This window comes from Sapajus apella, unplaced genomic scaffold (assembly GCF_009761245.1).
Source record: "Sapajus apella isolate SASKATOON/1434 unplaced genomic scaffold, GSC_monkey_1.0 scaffold51, whole genome shotgun sequence".
Lineage (NCBI taxonomy): Eukaryota > Metazoa > Chordata > Mammalia > Primates > Cebidae > Sapajus > Sapajus apella.
Genome location: NW_022436991.1, coordinates 8,280,275 through 8,304,706, shown reverse-complemented (window position 1 = coordinate 8,304,706; position 24,432 = coordinate 8,280,275). Strand labels below are relative to the sequence as shown.

The following is a 24,432-nucleotide window of genomic DNA, read 5'->3' as shown; positions in this document are numbered from 1 at the left end:
AAGAAAAATAGATACTTTCAAGGAGAGATGGCATATTGATATTTACTTGCCTGGAGCAGACATGGGTACTTAAGAGCCAACATGAGTGCTTATACAAGCTACTAAGAAGATTTTGGTTAGATTTTTAATAAAAATGAAGTGAAAACAGTTTAAGAAACACCATACTTAAATCGAAGAGTTGGGATTCAAGCCCATATCATTAAGAATTAAAGTGTATTTTCCTTCCAACACAACCTATAGATGGTAAATAAAGGCAAATGTCTTGTGTAATAGAAAAGAAATACTATTTAATTTTTAAAATCCCAAATGGTGGTAGGTATTTTCTCCCTAAGTGTCTTATACTGTCTTCTCCATAGACCTAAGCATCAGGCTTGTAAATGCTTATTTGAAATCTCTACTTGGATGAACATCTAAAGTTCCTATATCCAAAAGTGAGCTCTTAATTTCCCAAACCTTCACTTAAAAACCAACAATAAACTAACCAAACTGTGACCTTTCCCCAGTATCTCCAATATCCATAATTGTTCGATTAACCACCCGCCCCCGCATTTCCTTAAGCCACAAAACCAACAGCCACATTAGTTTCTTCCTTTCCCCACAATCTCATATCCAACCTATACATAAATATTCATTTATAACCATAAAACATGTTTTGCATCTTTTTTTTTTTTTTTGAGATGGAGTCTCACTTTGTCGCCCATTGCTGGAGTGCAATAGCATGGTCTTGGCTCACTGCAACTTCCACTCCCAGGTTCAAACCATTCTCCTGTCTGAGGTTCTGGAGTAGCTGGGATTACAGAAGCCTGCCACCACACTCAGCTAATTTTTGTATTTTTAGTACTGACAGGGTTTTATCATGTTGGCCAGGCTGGTCTCGAACCCAAAGTGCTGGGATTTACCATACCTGGCCTGTTTTGAATCTTTATACTGTGATCTCCAATGCCATCAGCCTAGTCCATGGTGCCATCGTATCCTACCTGAGCTACTATCAAAGCTTCCGATTTGTCTTCTTTCTTTCACTCATAGTCCTCACAACGGCCAAAGAGGTCCTGCTTGTCCAGTTGTACACTGGCACCACTTTTGATTCAAAACATAATGAACATATGAAGCTCCTTCCAACCCCAGGGTTTTGATTTTTTTCTGTCTGAATTTTTGTCCCTAGTTTTTCTTTTTTGTTTTGGGACAGAATCTCTCTCTGTCACCCAGGCTGGAGTGCAGTGGCACAATCTCAGCTCACTGAACCTCTGTCCCCAGAGGCTCAGTGGCAGGCGCCTATAATCCCAGCTACTTGGGAGGCTGAGGCAATTCTCCTGCCTCAGCCTCCCAAGTAGCTGGGATTACAGGTGCCCGCCACCATGCCCAGCCAGTTTTGTATTATAGTAGAGACAGGTTCACCATGTTGGCCAGGCTGGTCTCAAATTCCTGACCTCTGGTGACCCACCTGTCTCGGCCTCCCAAAAGCCTGGGATTACAGGCATGAGCCATCACACACTGCCTGTCCCTAGTTTTTCAACAATCTGGTTCATTCTTATCTAGTCTCAGCTCCAAGGAGACTGTTTCAGGTTTGAGTTTCTAGGCAACAGTTCTCAATTAGAAGATTAGAATGTAGTATGAAAGTTGTCCAAATCAATACGAGGTCACTTCTTTTAAAAAAACAAAAAAACAAAAAACAAACAAAAACCTTAATAAATACATCTAGAGAAGGCCATGAAGAGAGAGTTCTCATGCACAAATGCCTGATAACAAGAGCTATCACAAAAGGCTCTGCAGAAACCACAACCTGGCAGCTGGGCGCAGTGGCTCACATCTGTAACCCCAGAACTTTAGGAGATCAAGGCAGGTGGATCACCTGAGGTTAGGAGTTTGAGACCATCCTGGTCAACATGGCAAAACCCTGTCTCTATTAAACATCCAAGAATTAGCCAGGAATGGTGGCATGCACCTGTAAATCCAGCTACTATGGAGGCTGAGACAGGAGAATTGCTTGAACCTAGGAGGCAGATGTTGCAGCGAGCCAAGATCATACCACTGTACTCCGGCCTGGGCAACAGAGTCAGACTCTGTCTCAAAAAAAAAAAAAGAAACTACAACCTTGCATAAAGGCCATTGCAGTCCTACACAAAAAAAATGTTTATGTAAAGATGTCTGCCCAGCAACTGCCTATCTGACCTCAGATGGCATCACCCTTGTTACTAATCCTTGTAGCCAAAAATAATTATCTGAAAAATCATACAATCCTAATTCTCCTCTAAAAATCTTTGTCTTTCTTTATTTCCCTGAATATATACACAATTTACTAAGGCACATGAATGCCCTATTCCCAAGTAAATGCCATTTTCTTTTAGAGAGCCTTTCTCTGTTATTTAGGTTGATATAAACGGTGTCAGAAGTATGATCAAAGTGAGCTCACTTCAGAAGAATCAGCAGCCCCCGGAATCAAATGTGGTACAAATGAGGACTTTACATGCTCTGTTTCCACGAGTTACCTTTTATGCCCTAGTGAACCTCTTCTCAGATTCTCAGACTCGCTCACTTTGGTGAGTGGTTTATGACTTCATATGGGGTTTGTTTTGGTTGTAAGGCCACCGTAATAAAGAACCTTATCTCTCTCCTAGAATGATAAGACTTACTGTCTTATATAACAAGTCCTTTCTGTTATAAAGACAAGTACCCATCTGATTTGAATATCCTGGATTCTACATAATTTATTTCCTGTGTCTGAGGCATGTATTTCTGGTGAATTCACATGGTCTGCATGCCTAGTTTAAGATTTTTTTGCTCTACATGCCTGGGTTAAAGTTTTTGTGAACACTCTGATTTTGATTTCATTTTGGTTTGCTTATGTGCAACTATAAATGATTTGGCTCTTTCCTCTTGCTTACTTCTAAAAATATTCTCAGGGTAAGAAGACATTCTAAATGGCAGATGCAGATTCTAAAAGCCACTAGGATGGTCACTACCATCTAAAACATCAGTCTAAGCTCCTGACATTTGCTGACAGAATTAATGGGATTATCTTTGCTCTAAAGAGATTAATAAGAAACTAAATGGGATTCTCAAACATTAAGGAATGCCAGGTTTTCCGGGATTTGAGCCAGCATTAGGGGTCATTTTGGAGCACATTTTCAAACCAATAGGGAAATTATATTTAAAATTTCACAGCTGAAATGGTCATTTTCAAACTCTTTTAAAACTTCTAACTATAGAGTGGACATGTAGAGAGTCTTCTCAGTTCTCTATGATTTTTCCTGCCTACTCTGAATCTGCTGACTTTTCTACTGATGCTGAAATAAAACTCATTGCTCATTCCGCTCAAGAATAAAAAAGTCTTAAAGGGCTTTAAAATTTGTGGCTTGACAAATTACAGTAACCTGAACATTTTTCAGAAATGTCAAATGCCTGGCTAGTAATCACTTATAGTGATGGAACAGTTACCTGAATAAGCTTACAAGAAAAATAACTAGATACATGTTCATGACAGTTAGGCTTCCAGATCAAACAAGTCAAAATCTTGACCTCAGGTCAACATTGTAAGGTATCTCTGTCCAACATAAACATTTTGCTTTGTCTACAAGGTAGGGTGAAAAACGCCACAGAAGAAATGTGCTCAAACGCTTCCCTACCTTCACTGATTAGTAAGCAAGCCAGGCCAGCAAACAAAAAATGAGATTTGTTACTAAAAATGTAAGGCTACTTGGAGATTTTGCTTTTCTCATGCAATTTAGCCAGTCTAAGCTAAATGTAAGCTTTTGAATATTTAATCCTAAACTTATTTAAAATTGAAAAAAGAAAAAGTTGTGTTTTTTATTTTTATTTTTTTTATTGCATGTTAGGTTTTGGGGTACATGTGAAGAACATGCAAGATTGTTGCATAGGTACACACATGGCATTGTGATTTGCTACCTTCCTCCCCATCACCTATATCTGGCATTTCTCCCCATGCTATCTCTCCCCATCTTCCCATCTCCCGCTGTCCCTCCGCTATTTCCCCTCTACAGACCCCAGTGTGTGATGCTCCCCTCCCTGTGTCCATGTGTTCTCATTGTTCAATACCTGCCTATGAGTGAGAACATGCGGTGTTTGATTTTCTGCTCTTGTGTCAGTTTGCTGAGAATGATAGTTTTCAGGTTCATCCATGTCCCTACAAAGGACACAAACTCAACGTTTTTGATGGCTGCATAATATTCCATGGTGTATATGTGCCACCTTTTCCCTGTCCAGTCTATCATTGACGGGCATTTGGGTTGGTTCCAGGTCTTTGCTACTGTAAACTGTGCTGCAGTGAACATTCGTGTGCATGTGTCCTTATAGTAGAACGATTTATAATCCTTTGGATATATACCCAGTAATAGGATTGCTGGGTCAAATGGAATTTCTATTTCTAGGTCCTTGAGGAATTGTCACACTGCCTTCCACAATGGTTGAACTAATTTACACTTCCACCAACAGTGTAAAAGTGTTCCTATTTCTGCACATCCTCTCCAGCATCTGTTGCCTCCAGATTTTTTAATGATCACCATTCTAACCGGCGTGAGATGGTATCTCAATGTAGTTTGTTTGTTTTTTTTAAAAATCAAACTGCTATGAAAGTTACTTAACCCAAAATTTTGGTCCACAGTCTTAATCAGAGAAAGTACCTAGCAGAGAAAGTAAAGTTTAATCCTGTAAACAGGTCTTATTTTGTCAGAAATATAATTTGCATCTAACTCTGCTTTATAAATTTGTGAGTTTGTATTACTATCTCATGATTAAAATTCTAAAATAAAAGCTAAAGTATCTTTGTGTACATGTACGTGTTTGTCTAGGTGTGTTTCCACATATGTACATGTTTTACTTTATATGTTGTGTTTACATGTAAAGTCTGGCCAAAAATCCCTTAAGAAATTCTCTTCAGGTTCACTTAAAGGAACACTCACATAAAATATATAGTAATTAACTCAAATTCCTTTTAGTTCATGTGACTTATGTAAATCTTTAACAAATAAGCTGGTTTTAAAATCACTTGTAAAATAAAAATAGAAATGTCTTCAAAATCGTCAACATACATCTTGCCTATACATTTTTGGGTTTACTGCTGAAATAGTTTGTATCTTTCTCTGCTAGATGTTATAAGGTCATAAAACTATAAACCCAACTTAAAAACAGAATGATCTTTATGTAAGTCCTTGATAAGCAGGGCTAATTTAATGCTGCTGGTTCTATAAAAACATTTGTAATTTTTGTGTTATGAGCAAAATATCCATATATTTAACTTACAGTTTCTAACTTAGGTAAACACATGATATTCACAGGCTATAAAAGTGGTTAACAGGAAAATAGCTTAAAATGATGGCTAGCTTTGTCTAATATCTCAATTTTCATAAATTAGGTATAATATTAATAAATTTGACAACCATAAATGAGATAAACATTTATAAATAAACTTATGTGATTTAAAATTTTTAAATAGGTGTTATGTTAAGTGATACTCATTAAATGTTTGAGTCATTTCTAAATAAGACAAAAAATTAAAAATTGCTGAATATGTTTGTTGTGGACTTCTTAAATTTTATAGAAACACTAAATAAATATATTTGGGTCTATTAATACAAAAAACTAAGTTATGGGGAAATATGCTTCAAAAATTACAAAATGATTCTTTTCTATAAAATACAGATATGTGACAGAAATTGCTTACTAGAAATTAAAGTTATTGAAAGTTAAAGTTCTATCAATATAGATAATTCTGTATATAGCATATAAAAAGATGTGTTTTTGATAAAAATTATAAGGCATAAAAATGTGTGTTATTGAGAAAAAATATAATTTTGCCTAATTCAGAGGTTATTTAAAGATTATTTCAAAGAGTGAATTTAGGAAATACATAAAAATGAGATAGAAAGGAACCAGGAAGTGCAAAGGAGAGAGAGGAAAGTTATGTTGAAGTTTTGATCTGTTCTTGCTAAAACTGCAAGAGGCTTTGATTTTTAATTCTAAAATCTATTTCTTTAATAACTATCTTCTAAACTGCAGATAGTTTTTATTTTTTGACATGTTTCTTCCTGAGATCCATTTAATTTGTCTCGTTTCAGGTCAGAAATGTTGTTTTCTTCATTGAGAATGGTGATTTCATTTCTAGGGGTAGGGTTTTTCTCCTGGAGCTTCCCTGATTCATCTCAAAAATTCAAAAATCTCAAAATTTCAACTTTTGCTGTATCCACTGCATATGATTTGGAAATCATATATCACTGCCCTCCACTATCATTCTCCCTTTGAAAATGTCTATCTTTTTGCTTGGCAGGGGTGATAATTCTCTCTTTAACTTTTTCATCATCTCCTGTAACTTTTGCTCTAGTTTTAACTTTGCTGTTATGACCTGACACTGCAATGCTCTGCCCTGAAGGCCTAGAAAAGCAGTGCTTTTTTTTTTTTTTTTTTTTCAAAGGGTGGGTTTTAATGTTTATTTACAGGAGGCTGCAAGATATGAAATTCCACATAGAAATAAGAAACGTAGCCAGAGGACAAGCTTCAGACAGTATGTGCAGTTGGAACTGTTCAAGTATAGTTTCAGTGTAGAAATTGCTACAATAACAAACCACATTTAGAAAGAGTTCTTCGTAGAGAAACAGGAAGACAAAATACCAAACATAGTACACAACAGATTTATACCTCAGCTACATGATCTAAAAGTTAAAGGTCCCAAGAGTCCCATCCTGAACTTGGAAGGTATAGCCTTCTGAGGTACTTTCTGGCACAACACTTTGATCTTCCTCTTCCTCTACAGAGAAATACTTCTCAATTAAGTTTACTGAAGCCTTATACACAGACTCATTTTCATGGTTTTGCAGAGCTTCAATTTTGTCTAAGCCTCCACATTCTTCAATCATTATACAAAGTTTCTCAGTTTCACCTAGTTTCTCAGCAGCCGGAAAGATATTTGAAATGGTATCCAGGATAACCAGAATAACCTTGGCATCCTTTGCAGTTAAGAGGTTCATCAACGGTTCTATTACGCCACAGTGAACAAGGTACACAATCTGTTCAACTGTTCCACCACCGGTATAGTTGGTCACAGCCCATACAGCTTCCTTTTGTGTCTTAAAATCTGCCTTAGAAAGAACACTGACAAGGAATGGGACTAATCCATGATTCACAACTTGCTGTATCTGGTCCTGACGGCCAGCTGTGATGTTTGACATTGCCCATGTAGCTTCCTTCTGAATGTTAGTTTTGGGGTTGGTGAGCAGGCTGGGAAAGACGGCAAGCGCTCCTGCATCCATCACAACCTGAGTCTGTTCATCTGTACCAGTGACAATATTCCCTATGGCTCATAGAGCAGGAGTCACAATTGGCAATTCAGAAGCTCCTAGAAGCTTCACAAGTTAGGGCACAACTCCTGTTTTCATGACCACGTCAATTCGTTCATTTGGACCATCAGTAATGTAGGAAATAGCCCAGCAGGTATCTGCTAATACTTCTGGATCATCATGATGCAGGAGCCAAACTAAGGTAGGAAGAATCTGCTCAACAGCAGCTAACGGGGGTGCAGGATTCTCGTTGCAGCAAAGATTTGAAAGTGTCCAGGTAAGATTATCTAAGTAACCACATGCCAAAGATGACATATCTGGAACTGCAAGAAGAGCCAAGAGTGGGTCAACTGCACCGTACTTAATAACCAAGTCTCGGAACACTGAGCCATCACCTGCAACGTTTCCTAGAGCCCATACAGCTTGTTCACTGATGTGAGCATGGGGAGATGCCAACAGAGAAATGAAGGCTGGGATGGCACCTCCATCTACCACAGCCTTGATTTGTTCTGATGTCCCAGAAACAATGTTAGTGAGTGCCCAAGCAGATTCAAACGGAATGGGACTACAATTAGTTCTGCCCAAGAAGGACACAAATTTTGGAATCAAACCAGCCTGGATTATGTTGTCTATGGGGGGCTGTTTTTCTCTAGAAAGTAGTTTCCTGGCAGCTTGAGTAGTTTGGAGCTGATTTTCCACGTTGTTGCTGTTTATGCCTTTGACAATGTCATCAACAGACCAATTTACAGTGCCCTGGTTGTTGTGAGTTTCCTGCAGCGGAGAAGTAGCATCATCAGGAAATGAGCTTACATTTCTCCTCTTCAGCATCTGATCATCCTTCTTAGCTTTCCTCAGCTTCACATTGACTTCTATTCTGCGACGCCTCACTTCTGTAATGTCTTTTCCCTTGTTCTTGAATCTGTTAAGATGGGCAGCTGGTGTATGTGCATTCTCGTTGGTGGACATGGTTATGAGACAAAGGGAGAAAACTGTGAAGTGGGCCCGGGCTTCCACAGGAGGCGTAAGCAGGGATCCGCAGCTGTGGGGAGGCTGAGCTACAAGCGACCACCTTGGCTCAGCTCAAAGACTGTATGCAGCAGTACTTTCTTTTAGAATAACTTGATTCTAAACTCTTGGCTTTACCTGATATATCTGAATTTTTCCATGTAACGAGAAAATTTCTCATTATTTTACTAAGACCCATGTATCCCCCTATTCAAGGTACCAGTTTGTTTAACATTTCTCCATGATATATATTCACAATCTTGGACATACTTCCTGTGTCTGATTAAATTCAGGTAACTTTTCATTAGGTTTGACTTCCAGGATACCTAACTAGTAACTAGGCTTCCGAAAAGGAAAGCAATCACACTACAGAAGATTCTTCTTTATCCTTTTGGTAACTGGCTTAAAACACAATGATATTTTTTGTTTTATCAAGGTAATTTCCCATGTTATCTTTATGAGTTTTTTTTGATTACTCAGGTTTGAAAGCATTAATTTTTTATACCTATATATAAATTTACTTAACTTAATTTACTTTACTAAATTTATAAACTTTGTTTAATTTTACTTTTTACAGTTTATTTTTAATTTTCATAGGTGCATAATAGTTGTATGTATTTATGGGGTGCATGTGATATTTTGATAGAAGCATACAGTGTATAATGATCAAAACTGGGTAACTGGAATATCCATCATCTCAAACATTTATTATCCCTTTGTATTGGGAAAAGTCCAGGCTGAGTGCGGTGGCTCATGCCCATAATCTCAACACCTTGGGAGGCCAACACAGGGGAATCACCTGAGGTCAGGAGATTGAGACCGACCTGGCCAACATGGTGAAACTTGGTCTCTACTAAAAATACAAAAATTAGCCGGGCATGGTGGTGGGTGCCTGTAATCCCAGCTGCTTGGGAGGCTGAGGCAGGATAATCGCTTGAACCAAGGAGGCAGAGGTTGCAGTGAGCCAAGATCATGCCACTGCACTCCAGCCTGGGTGACACAGTGAGACACTGTCTCAAAAAAAGACAAGTCTAAACCTTCTCTCTTATTTTGAAATATGCAGTAAATTATTGTTAACTGTAGTTGCCTTATTGTGCCACCAAACACTTTCTATCTATTGCATTTTTGTACCCATCAAGAAACCCCCTTTTGTGTCCCCATCTGCACTACCCTTTCTAGGTTCTGGTCACCACCACTTTATTCACTACTTTTATGAAATGAATTATTTTTAGCTCCACATGTGAATGAGAACATGCAACACTTGTCCTTCTGTGTCTGGTTTACTTCACTTAACATAATGTCCCCAGTTCCATCCATGTTGCTGCAAATGACTTGATTTCATTCTTTTTATTGGCTGAATAATATTCCCTTGTGTATATACACCACATTTTCTTTACCCATTCATCTGCTGATGGACACTTGGGTTGATTCCATATCTTGGCTAGTGTAAGGCATGCTATAATAAATATGAGAGTGCAGATACATCTTTGATATACTGACTTCCTTTATTTTGGATATATATCTAGCAGTGAGATTGCTAGATCATATGACAGTTCTATTTTTAGGTTTATGAGGAATGTCTATACTGTTTTCCAGCAGGGCTGTACTAATTTACATTCCCACAGCAGTATACAAGGTTTCCCTTTCTCTGCATCTTCATCAGCATTTATTATTTTCTGTCTTTTTGATAATATTCATTTTAACTGGGTTGAGATAATATCTCTTTGTGATTTTGATTTGCATTTTCCTGATGATTAGTGGCATTGACAACTGTTTTGAGAAATGTCTATTTAGGTCTTTTGCCTATTTTTAAATTAAATTCTTTTTTTTTTTTTTTTTGCTATTGAATTGTTTCAGTTTCTTTTATATTTTGGCAATTAATCCCTTTAATAGTTTGTAAATATTTTCTCCCATTCTATAAACTGTGTCTTCTCTTTATTGTTTCCTTCACTGTGCAGAAGCTTTTTTAACCTGACCTAAATGCCCATCAATGGTAGAGTGAACAAAAAAATGTGATACATATATACCATGGAATACTACACAGCCACAGAAAAGAACAAGATAATGTCCTTTGCAGGAACATGTATGGAACTGGAGGCCATCATCTTTAGCAAACTAACACAGGAAGAAAAAAATACTGCATGTTCTCACTTAAAAGTGGGAGCTAAATGATGAGAACACATGGACACAAAGAGGGGAACAAGAGACACTGGGACCTACCAGAGGGTAGAAGTTGGGAGAGGGAGAGGAACAGAAAAAATAACTATTGGGTACTAGGTCTAGTACCTGAGTGACAAAAAAATCTGGACATTAAACCATTATGACCTGAGTTTATTGATATAACTAACCTTCACAAGTACCCCTGAACATAAAATAAACGTTAAAGAAAAAAAATCTAATTATATTCTGGAGGGAGGACAAAGATGACACTTCTGATTATATGCTGTATATACACTTTATCTTTCTCAAAGGAAGTAAACATGATGGCTATGACCTGTTATTAACATCTAATTTTTATTTTGGTATTTCCAGTAACAGCCATTTACAATGAACTGTAAACTAAGGTTGAGTTTTATCAAGAATAAATGATCTTAGAAACAATACCTTGCACAAATGTTTGATCTGGATACCTGCTATCAAATCAGTAGGTTCATCTTCAAAATACTTGCTTTGCATTGTCTCATAAAATTGATTTGCTTCAGTTTTTTTCTCAGGTGGTTCTGCAAACCAGTAAGAGTGCTGAGAAAGGAAGAAAAATACAATCACTGCTCTGGCACAGAAAGGAAGCACTAAACAATACTTTGGCCTTTATATTGGGATGGACTGCACAGAATTTCTTGGGATTAAATTTTGGAGCTAATTGGCTAGTGTCTGAATACTGAGGGCATAAAAAATGGACTATTCTTTCTTTCTTTCTTTCTTTTTCTTTTTTTTTTTTTTGGGACAGAGTCTCGCTTTGTTGCCCAGGCTGGAGTGCAATGGCGTAATCCCGGCTCACTACAACCTTCACTTACCAGGTTCAAGCGATTCTCCTGCCTCAGCCTCCTGAGTAGCTGAGACTACAGGTGTACACCACTACACCCAGCTAATTTTTCTATTTTCAGTAGAGATATAGTTTCGTCATGTTGGCCAGGCTGGTCTCGAACTCCTGACTTCAGGTGATTGGCCCACTCTAGCCTCCCCAAATGCTGGGATTACAGGTGTGAGCCACTGTGCTCAGCTAAAAAGCACACTATTCTACTCAAATCATACAAGAAACAAAAGAAAATCACTGAAAAATGAGGCAAACAGTATTATACTACTCTATTGGATCTTGTTTTCTGAGCAATACAGAAGTGAAGGTAATATCAGAAAATACTGAGAAGAGAGGGTAGGATGCAAATGCTCCCCATTTCTCTGTGGTTCTGACTCTTGAAGATCTGGCCTAACCAAGGAAATAATGCAGGTCATGTGCACCCAGACATAATTAACCTCTTCTAGCATACAAAGACCCATCATATATTAAGTTATTTTTATTTTATTTTTTGAGATGCTTTTGTTGCGCAGACTGTAGTGCAATGGTGCAATCTCGGCTCACTGCAACCTCCGCCTCCTGAGTTCAAGCGACTCTCCTGCCTCAGCCTCCCAAGTAGCTGGGATTACAGGCACCTGCCACCATGCCAGGCTAATTTTTGTATTTTTAGTAGAGATGGGGTTTCGTCATGTTGGCCAGGCTGGTCTTGAACTCCTGACCTCAGGTGATCCATCTGACTTGGCCTTTCAAAGTGCTGGGATTACAGGTGGGAGCCACTGCATCCGGCCCCTTCACATATTAATTTCTTTATGCCAGAGTTCAATCCTTTATGAAACATTTTCCTATAGATTACTCATAATTTGTAAAGTTTGGGATCTCAAGCTATTTTATTTTATTATTTTTTGAGACAGAGTCTCACTCTATTGCCCAGGCTGGAGTGCAATGGTACAATCTCGGTTCACTGCAACATCTGCCTCCTGGGTTCAAGCAATTCTTCTGCCTCAGCCTCCTGAGTAGCTGGGATTATAGGCATGCCTTATTACACACAGCTAATTTTTTGTATTTTTAGTAGAGACAGGGTTTCACTGTGTTGGCCAGGCTGGTCTTGACTCCCAACCTCAGGTGATCCTCCTGCCTCAGCCTCCCAAAGTGCTGGAATTACTGGCATGAGCTACTGTGCCTGGCTGCTCACAAGCTATCATCTACCACTATTTATGTCTATTGGAGGGTGTAGATGTATTAGGACAAGGCTAGTAAATTATTATTATTATTATTATTTTATTTGAGACGGAGTTTCGCTCTTGTTACCCAGGCTGGAGTGCAATGGCGCGATCTTGGCTCACCACAACCTCCGCCTCCTGGGTTCAGGCAATTCTCCTGCCTCAGCCTCCTAAGTAGCTGGGATTACAGGCATGTGCCACCATGCCCAGCTGATTTTTTGTATTTTTAGTAGAGACGGGGTTTCACCATGTTGACTAGGATGGTCTCCATCTCTTGACCTCGTGATCCACCCGCCTTGGCCTCCCAAAGTGCTGGGATTACAGGCGTGAGCCACCGTGCCTGGCCCAAGGCTAGTAAATTATTATGGCTGCAGTGTAGATAAAAACGGTTTTTCCACCTGACCTACTGAGTCTATTATAGACAGTGCTAAACTGACTGACTGCTTTTATAAATATCACAAATGAAGTTCATAACGACTGTGGTCTCTATCAATAACAGAAGAATTATAACTCACCTGTAAGAAAAAGTTCCATGGCTTGGGCACACCATAGCTTCCTGGAAAGACAGCTTCTATATACCAGGCCACAAGGCTATATAAGAAAGCATCAAATAAGAACATTCCAAGCACATAGGCAAAAAAAAAGTTATCCAGTGTAGTTGATGAGAAGATGTTACTCCATTTAAGTCCAATTCCTAAGACATAACAGGACACATTTAATTTGGTGCCAACTGAGATTAAAACAGAGATATTTATCTACATCACAATTAAATAATTAAGAAAATAATTGTATTGATAATTTCTGGAGATTCCTACTAGAGTCAGTTACTTTACTGTACCCTTAGAATTTAGGTTGTTTTCAAGAGGATCTGAGTAATGGGGACATCATACCCTAGACAAGCAAATAATTGGAAAAGACTAAAACAGAAATAAAATATGGCTGGTGTGGTAGCTCACGCCTGTAATTCCAGCACTTTGGGAGGCTGAGGCAGGCAGATCACCTGAGGTCAGGAGTTTGAGACCAGACTGGCCAACATGGTAAAACCCTGTTTCTACTAAAAATACAAAAATTAGCTCGGCATGGTGGTAGGCACCTGTAATCCCAGCTACTCAGGAGACTGAGGCAGGAGAATCTCTTTAACCCAGGAGGCGGAGGTTGCAGTGAGCCAAGATTGCACCACTGCACTCCAGTCTGGGCTACAAAATGAGACTCTGTCTTAAAAAAAAATTATATATATGTAAGAAAAAGTTCCATGGCTGGGGCACACCACAGCTAACTGGAAAAAACAGGTTCTATATACCAGGCCACAAGGCTATACAAGAAAGCATCAAATAAAAACATTCCTAACATAGTAACATGGGCACAAAAAAAAAAAAATTGTTATATACATATATAACAAAAAGCCAGAAAAGTAGGGTTTAACAAAAATAACCAGGCCTATCGGTTGTTCAGATGGTGGCTCCTCTCTCTCCACCCCTCCTCATGCCAAATGTTCACTGAAATATAAAATTTTAGGAAAACATAATCATTGAAAAGTTGGGATGAATGCTGACCAAAAGACAGAGGACTAGAAGAATTCTTGCATAGATACTGTGCTAACTGAAAAAGGAAGGAGGTTACTAAAAGCAGACCATGTCACTTTCCACCCTATCATTAGACAGCAGGTGGTAATTCCAAAAAAAGTGGGAAGAGGCTGGCAGGAAATTTTTGAACTACTAATACAGAATGCAGAAGCACTCCTGTCTGTAGGTGGTGGTGTAAAGGAGTGCAATTTTTTAAAGGGCAGTTTAGCAACCTAAATCAATATTAGAATTGTAAATATCCAATAAGATACCAAAGATATATCTACTAGAAACATTGTAAAAATTGCAAGGCAAATACTCACTCCATGTTTCTGCATCAGCTAGAAATTTAACTCCCAATGCCATCGCAAAGTTTGAGCTGAGACAGCCTGCCAGCTTCTGGATAAGTGTCATCTGTCCATAGTAGACACTGAGGCCAGCAGCTGGAAAGTAGGTGGCGAAAAAAAGCAAACCTCCCAAAGCAACTGCAATATGCACTGCAATTAAGAAGAAAATTATAAGGTCAACTTAAGCAATCTTCAAGAATCTAAAACATAAATATTTTTGTTGATTATGAGTGCACTAAAATAAGTGCTGTGAGAAATAGAAACTTGTCTGTTTTATTCACCATTGCTTCCCGCAGCACAGGGCTCTAACAGATAAAGTAAACAGCATACGAAGTTAGTGGGCAATATACGCATGAGGATAAAAATCCTAATAATGAATGAAAAAGAAATGCTAAAGATAAAAAACAATGTAACCAAAATGAAGAATGCCTTTGATGGGCTTATTCATAGACTGGACGCGGCTAAGGAAAGAATCTCTGAGCTTGGGGATATATAGATATAAATATCAAGAACTGTAAAGCAAAGAAAATAAAGACCGAAAAAAAAGAACAGAACAGAATATCCAAGAACCACGTGACAACTATGAAAGCTGTAACAAATGCATAATGAGAACATAAGAAGTAGAAGAAAGAAAGAAACGAAGAAATATTTGACTCAACAATGGCTGCAAATTTCCCCCAAATTAATGTCAGACACCACACCACAGATCCAGAAAACTCAGAGAACACCAAGCAGGACAAATGCCAGAAAACTTCAACTAGGCAAATCATTTTCAAATTACAGGAAATCAAAGATAAAGGAAAAAAATCCTGAAAAAAGCCAGAGGAAGAAAACACTTTACCTATAGAGGAAAAAAAATAAGAATGACATCCAACTTCTTTTCAGAAACAAAGCCCGAAGCCTGAAATATTTTAAGTTGAAGAAAATTTTAGGTTGAAGAAAAAAACTTTCAACCTAAAATTCTGCACCTTGTGAAATTATCCCTTGAATGTAAAAGAGAAATAGACTTTCCTAGACTAACAAAAATTGAGGAAATGTTTTCCCAGTTCACCTGCCTTGCAAGAAATAGTAAAAGAAATTCTTTAAAGAGAAGAAAAGTGGACTCCACACCCCCGGCAGGGGCCCCGCTGCATGCATGTCACCATTATGGTCGTGGTGGCCGTCGGGTGGGGGCTTAGAGCATCAAAGACTTAATAAGTGAAGGTAACATAAAAACTTTTTTCTCCCAACCTTATTGAAAAATAACAATTGTCTCTATTTCAAGCATATGGTGTGATGATTTGATATATGTATATATTGTAAAATGATTACCATAATCAAGCTGATTGACATATCCATCACCTCATATCTGTGTGGGGGATGGGGTGGACGGAGGATATTTAAGATTTACTCTGGATAAACAAAATGTGGTACTTACACACCATGCAGTATACGCAGCCATAAAAAAGAATGAAACATGTCCTTTGCAGGTACTTGTATAAAGCTGAAGGCCATTGTCCTTAGCAAACTAATACAGTAGTGGAAAACCAAATACTGCATGTTCTTACTGATAAGTGGGAGCTAAATGATAAGAACACACGGACATATAGAGGGGAACAACACACATGGGGGCCTTTTGGATTGTGGAGAGTTGGAAGAGGATCAGAAAAAAATAACTAATGGGTACTAGGCTTAATACATGGGTAACAAAATAATCTGTACAACAAGCCCCCATGACACAGTTTACCTAAGTTACAAACCTGTGCTCATGCCTCTGAACTTAATAAAAGTTAAAAAAAATTGAAATATACAATATAGTATTATTGTCACCATGATGTGCATTTCTTGTTCTTAATTGAACAACCAAGAGTTCATTCACAAAAATAATATCAACAATGAATTTGATTATGTACTCTTATGTATACATATATCTTAGGCATATATATTTATGTAGGTTTATATATAAATGAAATGCACGACAACAAAGATAGGATGGGAGGAAGAAATTAGAAGTATTTTGTTATTACAAGGTACTCACATTACTAGTGAAAGTGAGATAGTATAGTGTTACTTTAAAGTAGTTGTGAATTAATTGTAAATGTATTGTAAATGGTATCTTCCAAACTCTAGGGCAACAACTAAAACAATTAAAAAAAAAAAAAAGAGAAAAGAAAAAAAAGTACAACTGATATGCTAAGAAGGAGAGAAAATGGAACCATATAAAATGCTCAATGAAAACCACCAAAGGCAGAGAAAAAGTGGAAGACAAAAATAGAAACAAGGAACAGGGGCAACAAATGGAATACTACCGAATAAATATGGTAGATATTAATATAACGATATTGATAATCACTTTGAATGTCAAAGGTCTACATGCACCAATTAAAATAGATTGTCAGAGGGGATTAGAAAAAAATAAGACCCTATGATATAATGTCTACAATAAATCCACATTCGCTATAAAAACCCATGTAGTTTAAAAGCAGATGGGCGGAAAAAATATGCCATGCTAACACTAATCAAAAGAAAGCAGGAATAGCCATATACATTACAGACAGTACACTTCAAAGCTAGTAAAGTTATCAGGAATGAAGGGCATTACATAACAATAAATGGGTCAAATCTCCAAGAAGATATAACAATCCTTAAAGAGTATGCACTTAAGAGCAGACCATCAAAATGCATGAGTGAAAAATGAATAGCATTCTAAGGAGAAAAAGTTGAATCCACTATCATAGTTGGAGGCTTTCATAACCCTCTATCAGGAATGGACAGATCCAGCAGGCAGAAAATCAGTAAGGACACAGTTGGACTCAACAATACCATCAATCAATAGGCTATAATAAACATCGATAGGCTACTTCATTTAATGACAACAGAATAGAAATTATTGTCAAGCTCACATGGAACATTCACTAGAACAGACAATATTCTGGGTCATAAAATGCACCTCAACAAATGTAAAGGGACAAAACTATGTGATGTCTGCTCTCAAACCACATGACATTAAAATAGAAAAAAATAACTGAAAGATACTGGGAAATATCAAAACACATGGAGATTAAATGATATGTTTCTAAATTATACTTGGGTTAAAGAAGAACTCTCATGAGAAATTTATGCATTTAATGAAGATATTAAAAAAGAAAAAAGATCTAAAACCAATAATTTAAGTTTCTACCTTAGGAAACTAGAAAAGGAAGAGCAAATTAAATCCAAAGTAAGCAGAAGAAAAGAAATCATGGGCATTAGAGTAGAAATTAATGATATTAAAAACAGGAGATCAGTAGAGAAAATTAACGAAATCAAAAGCTACCTGTTGGAAAATAGTAATAAATCTTAGGCATGCTAAGAAAAAAAACACAGAAATAATATAGTAAAAAGATAAGTTTGTCAGGGGTTGGGTGATTATGATGTGTTAGTACAGGTTTATCAATTGTAACAAATGTACTGCTCTGATGTGGGATGCTGATACTTGGGGAGGCCACTCATGTGGGGAGCAGAGGGTTTACAGGAAAGCTCTGTACCTTCATCTGAATTTTGCCTTTAATCTAAAACTGCTCTAAAAATATCTTTTTTAAAAATTAGGAAGAGCCAAGAGTGGTGGCTCATGCTTGTGGCCCCAGCACTTTCAGAGGCTGAGGTGGACAGATCGCTTGGGGCCAAGAAGTAGAGACCAGCCTGGGCAACATGGTGAAACCCTATCTCTGCTTAAAAAACATAAAAATTGGCTAGGCACGGTGGCATAAGCTTGTAATCCCAGCTACTTGGGAGGCTAAGGCAATGAGCATCACTTGAACTTGAAGGCGGAGGTTGCAGTGAGCCAGGATCGTGTCACTGTACTCCAGCCTGGGCAGCAGAGTGAGACTCTGTCTCAAAAAAAAAAAAAAAAAAAATTAAGCAATATTAGGAAATTCCCAGATTAGCAAAATCTAAGAAAATTTGTTGTTAATAGACCTGCCCTACAATGTAGTTCTTCCAGCTGAACGAAAAGACAATAGATGGTAACTTGAAGTCATATGAAAAAATAAAGCACTCCAGTTAAGGTAGCTACAAAGACAAATATAAAAGCCAGTGTTATGATCTTGGTTTCTTTTTCCTTCTATATGACTTAAAAGATAAATGCATAAAATAATTATAAACATGTTAATAGGCACACAATAGAAAGATGTAATTTGTGAAAATACTAACATATCTGTCAAGCTGAAGCTTGACAGAAGAGTTTTTGTACAGTATTGAAGCTAAATTGTTATTAATCCAAATTAAACTGTTTAAGATACTAATTGTAATATCCAAATTACCCCCTCAGAGAAGAATTAGAATATATACAGAAAAGGAAATTAGCTGGAACTCAAAATGGAAGATATGAGAGAAAAAAAGATATGACATATATAAAACAAATACCAAAATGGCAGACGTCAGTTCTGTATTATCATCTTCGCTAAAAGGCAAAGGTGGCAGAATGGATTTTTTTTAAAAATTCATTTATTATACTTTAAGTTCTGGGGTAAATATGTAGAACACGCAGGTTTGTTACATAGGTATACACCTGCCATGCTGGTTTGCTGCATCCATCACTCCATCATCTGCATTAGGTAGTTCTCCTAATGCTATCACTCCCCAATCCCCTCACCCGCTGCTATCCCTCCCATAGTCCCCCAACCCCTAGACAGGCCCCAGTGTGTGATGTTTCCCTCCCTGTGACAGTATGGATTAAAAAAATGATTCAAATATACAAACTGGTTAAAAGTCAAAGGATAGAAAAAGATACTCCATGAAAATAACAAAAAGAAATCAGGGTGGGCATACAAAGATCAGACAAAATAGACTTTAAGTAAAAATACTATGAGAAATTTTGAATAACTATAAAAAATCAGAACGCATTAACAGAGTTATAGAAGAGGAAACACACATGACTCATATTAGTAGCACACACTCAGCTTCATTAGCAATTGGGAAATGCAGATTTAAAGTGCTATAACATTTCACATTCCTAATTTGGCACAATTTAAAGCTTGGCAATTCTAATTATTGGCAAGAATATGCAACATGAAGAATTCTCATCTTCTTCCAGTGAGGCTGTAAATTCATAAAACCACTTTGCATGTGAGCCCTCAATGGGAAAGGAAATGATTTTTCTTAGTCTTTGTGTATTAGACACTGTACAAGATCAAATATCCACATTTCTCTTTTTTGGGGGGTGGGGGAATGGAGTCTTACTCTGTTGCCCAGGCTAGAGTGCAGTGGCATGATCTCAGCTCACTGCAACCTCCACCTCCCAGGTTCAGGCGATTCTCCTGCCTTAGCCTCCTAACTTGGATTACAGGTGCCCACCACCACACACGGCTAATTTTTGTATTTTCACTAGAGACGGAATTTCACCATTTTGGCCAGGTTGGTCTCAAAGTCCTGACCTCAAGTGATCCTCCCACCTTGGCCTCCCAAGGTGCTGAGATTACAGGTGTGAGCCACCATGCATGGTCACAAATATCCAAAAACTTGAATGAATGAATGTATACTTGCATCCACTGACTTGACTTCCTGTTCATTCCCATCTTCCAACACAAATGTTTTGAAACCTACCTCTACTGGAGGCATTTCCAGGCCTATCTCAACCTGGAATATCTTTATCCATTTCCTTTTTTTAAAAATGTGTACACTATATTTCATTAATTTTCATTGTTCTCTGTATGTCCTCTTTTTTCTTTTTTTTTCCCCCCATTTATTTATTTTATTGCATTTTAGGTATGTCCTCTTACGATGGTAAATTTTACATGTCAACTTGACTCTCCATGGGATATACAGATTAAACATTATTTCTGGGTGTGTCTGTGAGGAGGTTCCCAAATGAGATAAGCATTTCAATAAGTGGACTCAGCAAAGCAGATGGTCCTCCCCAATGTGGGTAGGCATCATCCAATCTGTCGAGGGTCTGAAAAGAACAAAAGGGTGGAAGAACGGGGAATTCTCTCTTTTCTTCCTTGCTGCCTGCTTGACTGGGACATCAGTCTGTTCCAGCCTTTGAACTGAGGTTTACACCATCACCTCTCCTGCTTCTCAGGCCTTCAGAGTCCGACTGGAATTATACCACTGGTTTTCCTGGGTCCCCAACTTGTGCTCTGCAAATCACGTGACCCTAATGTTTTTCATAAGCTACTTTTTTATGCATATAATAGTCACATCCCCGAGGTCAATATTAGCTCTGTGGGGCAGACAGTATATTTTAGACACGTAGGCTGGACATTCCAGCATTTTTGGAAGCCAAGGCAGGCAGATAACCTGAAGTCTGGAGTTCAAGATCAACCTAGCCAACATGGTGAAACCCCATGTCTACTAAAAATACAAAATTAGTGGGGCATGATGGCAGGTGCCTTTAGTCCCAGCTGCCCAGGTGGATGAGGCAGGAGAACTGCTTGAACCTGGGAGATGGAGATTGCCGTGGGCCAAGACTGTGCCACTCCAGCCTGGGCCACAGAGTGAGACTCTGTCTCAAAACAAATAAACAGACAAACAAAAAACATAAATACACAGAAGACACACGATGAGGATCTATTAATTAAGTGCAAGGACCCTTTCTTTCATTGAAGCAGTACTGCCTTATTTTTCCTCTTCACATATACCACTCTCATCATCAGATACTAGCGGACATTAGTCCCTCCAATAGAACATACAGGAGCCATCTCCATCTCAACCCTTGCTGTTGGAAGGGCTGGACAAATTCCATAGATGAAGCAGCAGCTAAAGGTTAGAAAGAACACCCAGACAGGCTCTTTCTTTGGTTTTTGTCTTTTTTCACATGTATCCTGTGCTATGTTAATTGTCATTGCTCTCTTCATTCCCTTCCAAATAATTTCACATGTATATGATATTTGTCTTCTCAGTTAGAGTGTGTAAACAGAGGCTGTAGATGAGTTGGCAGTTAAAATATACTTACTGAGAATATTTCACCATTGGAATCTCAGACTCACCTTTACTGAAGAAAGTGCTAACCATAAAGCTGAAGCATATTGTGGCAATGGCATAAAATAGCAAAAAGATAAAGATAAGGGTTGGGTCACTGCTTTGGATGACTGGTGCGGGTTCAACCTAGCAAAACAATTAGGAAACCAGGTCAGTCATGTTCTAAGTGGCATTGCAACAAAACCAAAGAGGAAAAATGAAATATCCATAAGTATTTTAATAGTCTTAGTGAAACTGATGACTCTGCTCAGTGAGATGGAGAGTTAATAATTTATTTCTTACAGGTGGCTCATCCCTCTAGGTCTAAAGTTTTGTTTGCTGAGAGACTAAGCAGTCTCTGAGTTTCCTCCATGGAGTCAACAAAAGCCACAGTTTCATTCCCTAAAAACCCAAGACCCATTTGGCCCCACACCATGTTTCTGTTTTCCCTCTCAAAGTTTATCCACAACATGCTGCAGTGAAATAGACACTTGCCTTGACAAAGAAAATTATGCACATAAAAATGATGATAATAGAATACAAAGAGAGGAATGTGAAGAAATAGGCCGCCCAGAGCATCCAATTACTGACTCCTATCATGAGTTGGTACTCCTGTGGGAGAGTCGACAGAAATCACATATCATATAAAACAGCACATCCATACAGCGCCTTAGAGTTTTCAAAATACATTCACAAATATTACCTAGTTTAATGTCTACAATTAAAATGGGTTAAATAATAAATATCATCTCCAATTTATAAAGGATAAGAATCAAGACTCAGAAAGTTAAGTAGCTTCATCAAAATTAGTCAGCTAAAGAGTGGCAGACTGTGCTTCTTAAATGTCCAGAGATAACTTCCCCAATAATTCACCTTATATTGTTAAGACATGATAAACACTTAAATGAAGCTATAAACCACTTATATGAATATCTCCTTTCTATGTCCTCTCCCAGAAAGCATTAAAAAATTTAAATATATTTTAATTCACTCACAATGGTTAGAAACAAACATTAAAAATAAGATTAAAAGTAAGGAAGAAAAAACTCACAGTTTTAGCAATAATCATCATGGACCATACATTTTCTTTAGAGGTAGTTGTTTATAGACATATGTGGTGTTTCAAGTTTTAACAAAAAAAATAGCATATAATGTATAAGTCCTATAAGAAGACTTAAATAAGTGTTATAAGAGTTCAGAGGCTATTTTAAATATTTTTACTAAATTTTATTGATATATCAATATTAAATTCTATGGCTTTCAGCTGTATGAGGGCAAATATCTGTATCTGCCTGGCACATAGAAGGTGTTTAATAAATGTTTGCTGAATAAATGAATAAATAAATGTGGGAATCTTTGGAAATATGTATATTTTTTAAAGTTTTAAAAAATGAATACAGGACCACTTTATTATTTATAGGGGACAAAAATAGAGATTAAGTTTCTCTTTTAAGTTTTCTAGGGATCAATGCTAGAAACAGACTTAATAAATTTTATTAAAATGACACAAATATATTTACACATAAATGATAATGTATACACAGAAAACTATAAAACACTAGTGAAAGAAATTAAAGCATAATAAAAGGAAAGATGCATCACTTACATGAATCAGAAGACTTAATATTAAGATGGCAACACCCCCTATATTTATTTATTTATTATATATATTTCACTGCATTTTAGGTTCTGGGGTACATGTGAAGAACATGCAGGATTGCTGCATAGGTACATATATGGCAATGTGGTTTGCTGCCTCCATCCCCATCACCTATATCTGGCATTTCTCCCCATATTATCCCTCCCCAACTCCCTACCCCCACTGTCCCTCACCTACTCCCCCCTCACAGATGTCAGTGTGTGATGTCTCTATCCCTTTCAGTTCTGCTCTGATATTAGTTATTTCTTGTCTTCTGCTAGCTTTTGAGTTTTTTTTTTTAATCTTGCTCCTATAGCTCTTTTAATTTTGACAATAGGGCATCAATTTTAGATCATTCCTTGCTTCCCATGTGGGCATTTATTGCTGTAAATTTTCCTCTAGACACTCTTTTAAATGTGCCCCAGAGATTCTGGTACGTTGTGTCTTCATTCTCGGTGGTTTCGAAGAAAATCTTTACTTCTGCCTTCATTTCATTGTTTTATCCAGTCAACATTCAAGAGCCAGTTGTTCAGTTTCCATGTAGTTGTGTGGTTCTGAATTAGTTTCTGAGTTCTAACTTGATTGCACTGTGGTCTGAGAGACTGTTTGTTATGGTTTCCATTCTTTTGCATTTGCTGAGGAGTGATTTACTTCCAATTATTTGGTCAGTTTTACAGTAGGTGTGATGTGGTGCTGAGAAGAATGTATACTCTGTAGATTTGGGGTGGAGAGTTCTGTAAATGTCAATTAGGTTTGCTTGGTCCAGGTCTGAGTTCAAGTCCTGGATATCCTTGTTATTTTTATGTCTCGTTGATCTAATATTGACAGTGGAAAGTTAAAGTCTCCCACTATTATTGTGTGGGAGTCTAGGTCTCTTTGTATGTCATTAAGAACTTGCTTTATGTATCTGGGTGCTCCTGTATTAGGTGTGTATATATTTAGGATCGTTAGCTCTTCTTGTTGCACTGATCCTTTTACCATTATGTAACGCCCTTCTTTGTTTCTTTTGATCTTTATTGGTTTAAAGTCTATTTTATCAGAGACTGGGATTGCAACTCCTGATTTTTTTTGGTCTCCATTTGCTTGGTAAATCTTCCTTCATCCCTTTATTTTGAGCCTATGTGTATCCTTCCATGTGAGATGGGTTTCCTGGATACAGCACATTGATAGGTTTTGACTTTTTATCCAATTTGCCAGTCTTTTTGATTGGGGTATTTAGCCCATCTACATTTAAGGTTAAAATTGTTATGTGTGAATTCGATCCTGTCATTTTGATGCTAGCTGGTTGTTTTTCCCATTAGTTGAGGCAGTTTCTTCATTGTGTCGATGCTCTTTACTATTTGGTATGTTTTTGGAGTGGTTGGTACTGGTTGTTCCTTTCTATGTTTAGTGTTTCTTTTAGGAGCTCTTGTAAAGCAGGCTTGGTGGTGATGAAATCTCTG

At 37.6% G+C, this 24,432-nt stretch overlaps 1 pseudogene; it reads right to left on the bottom strand.

The window, feature by feature from the left end:
• Window positions 1-6,420: 6,420 nt before the first annotated feature.
• On the bottom strand, window positions 6,421-8,344 carry LOC116526536 (annotated as a pseudogene).
• Between the last annotated feature and the right edge of the window lie 16,088 nt (window positions 8,345-24,432).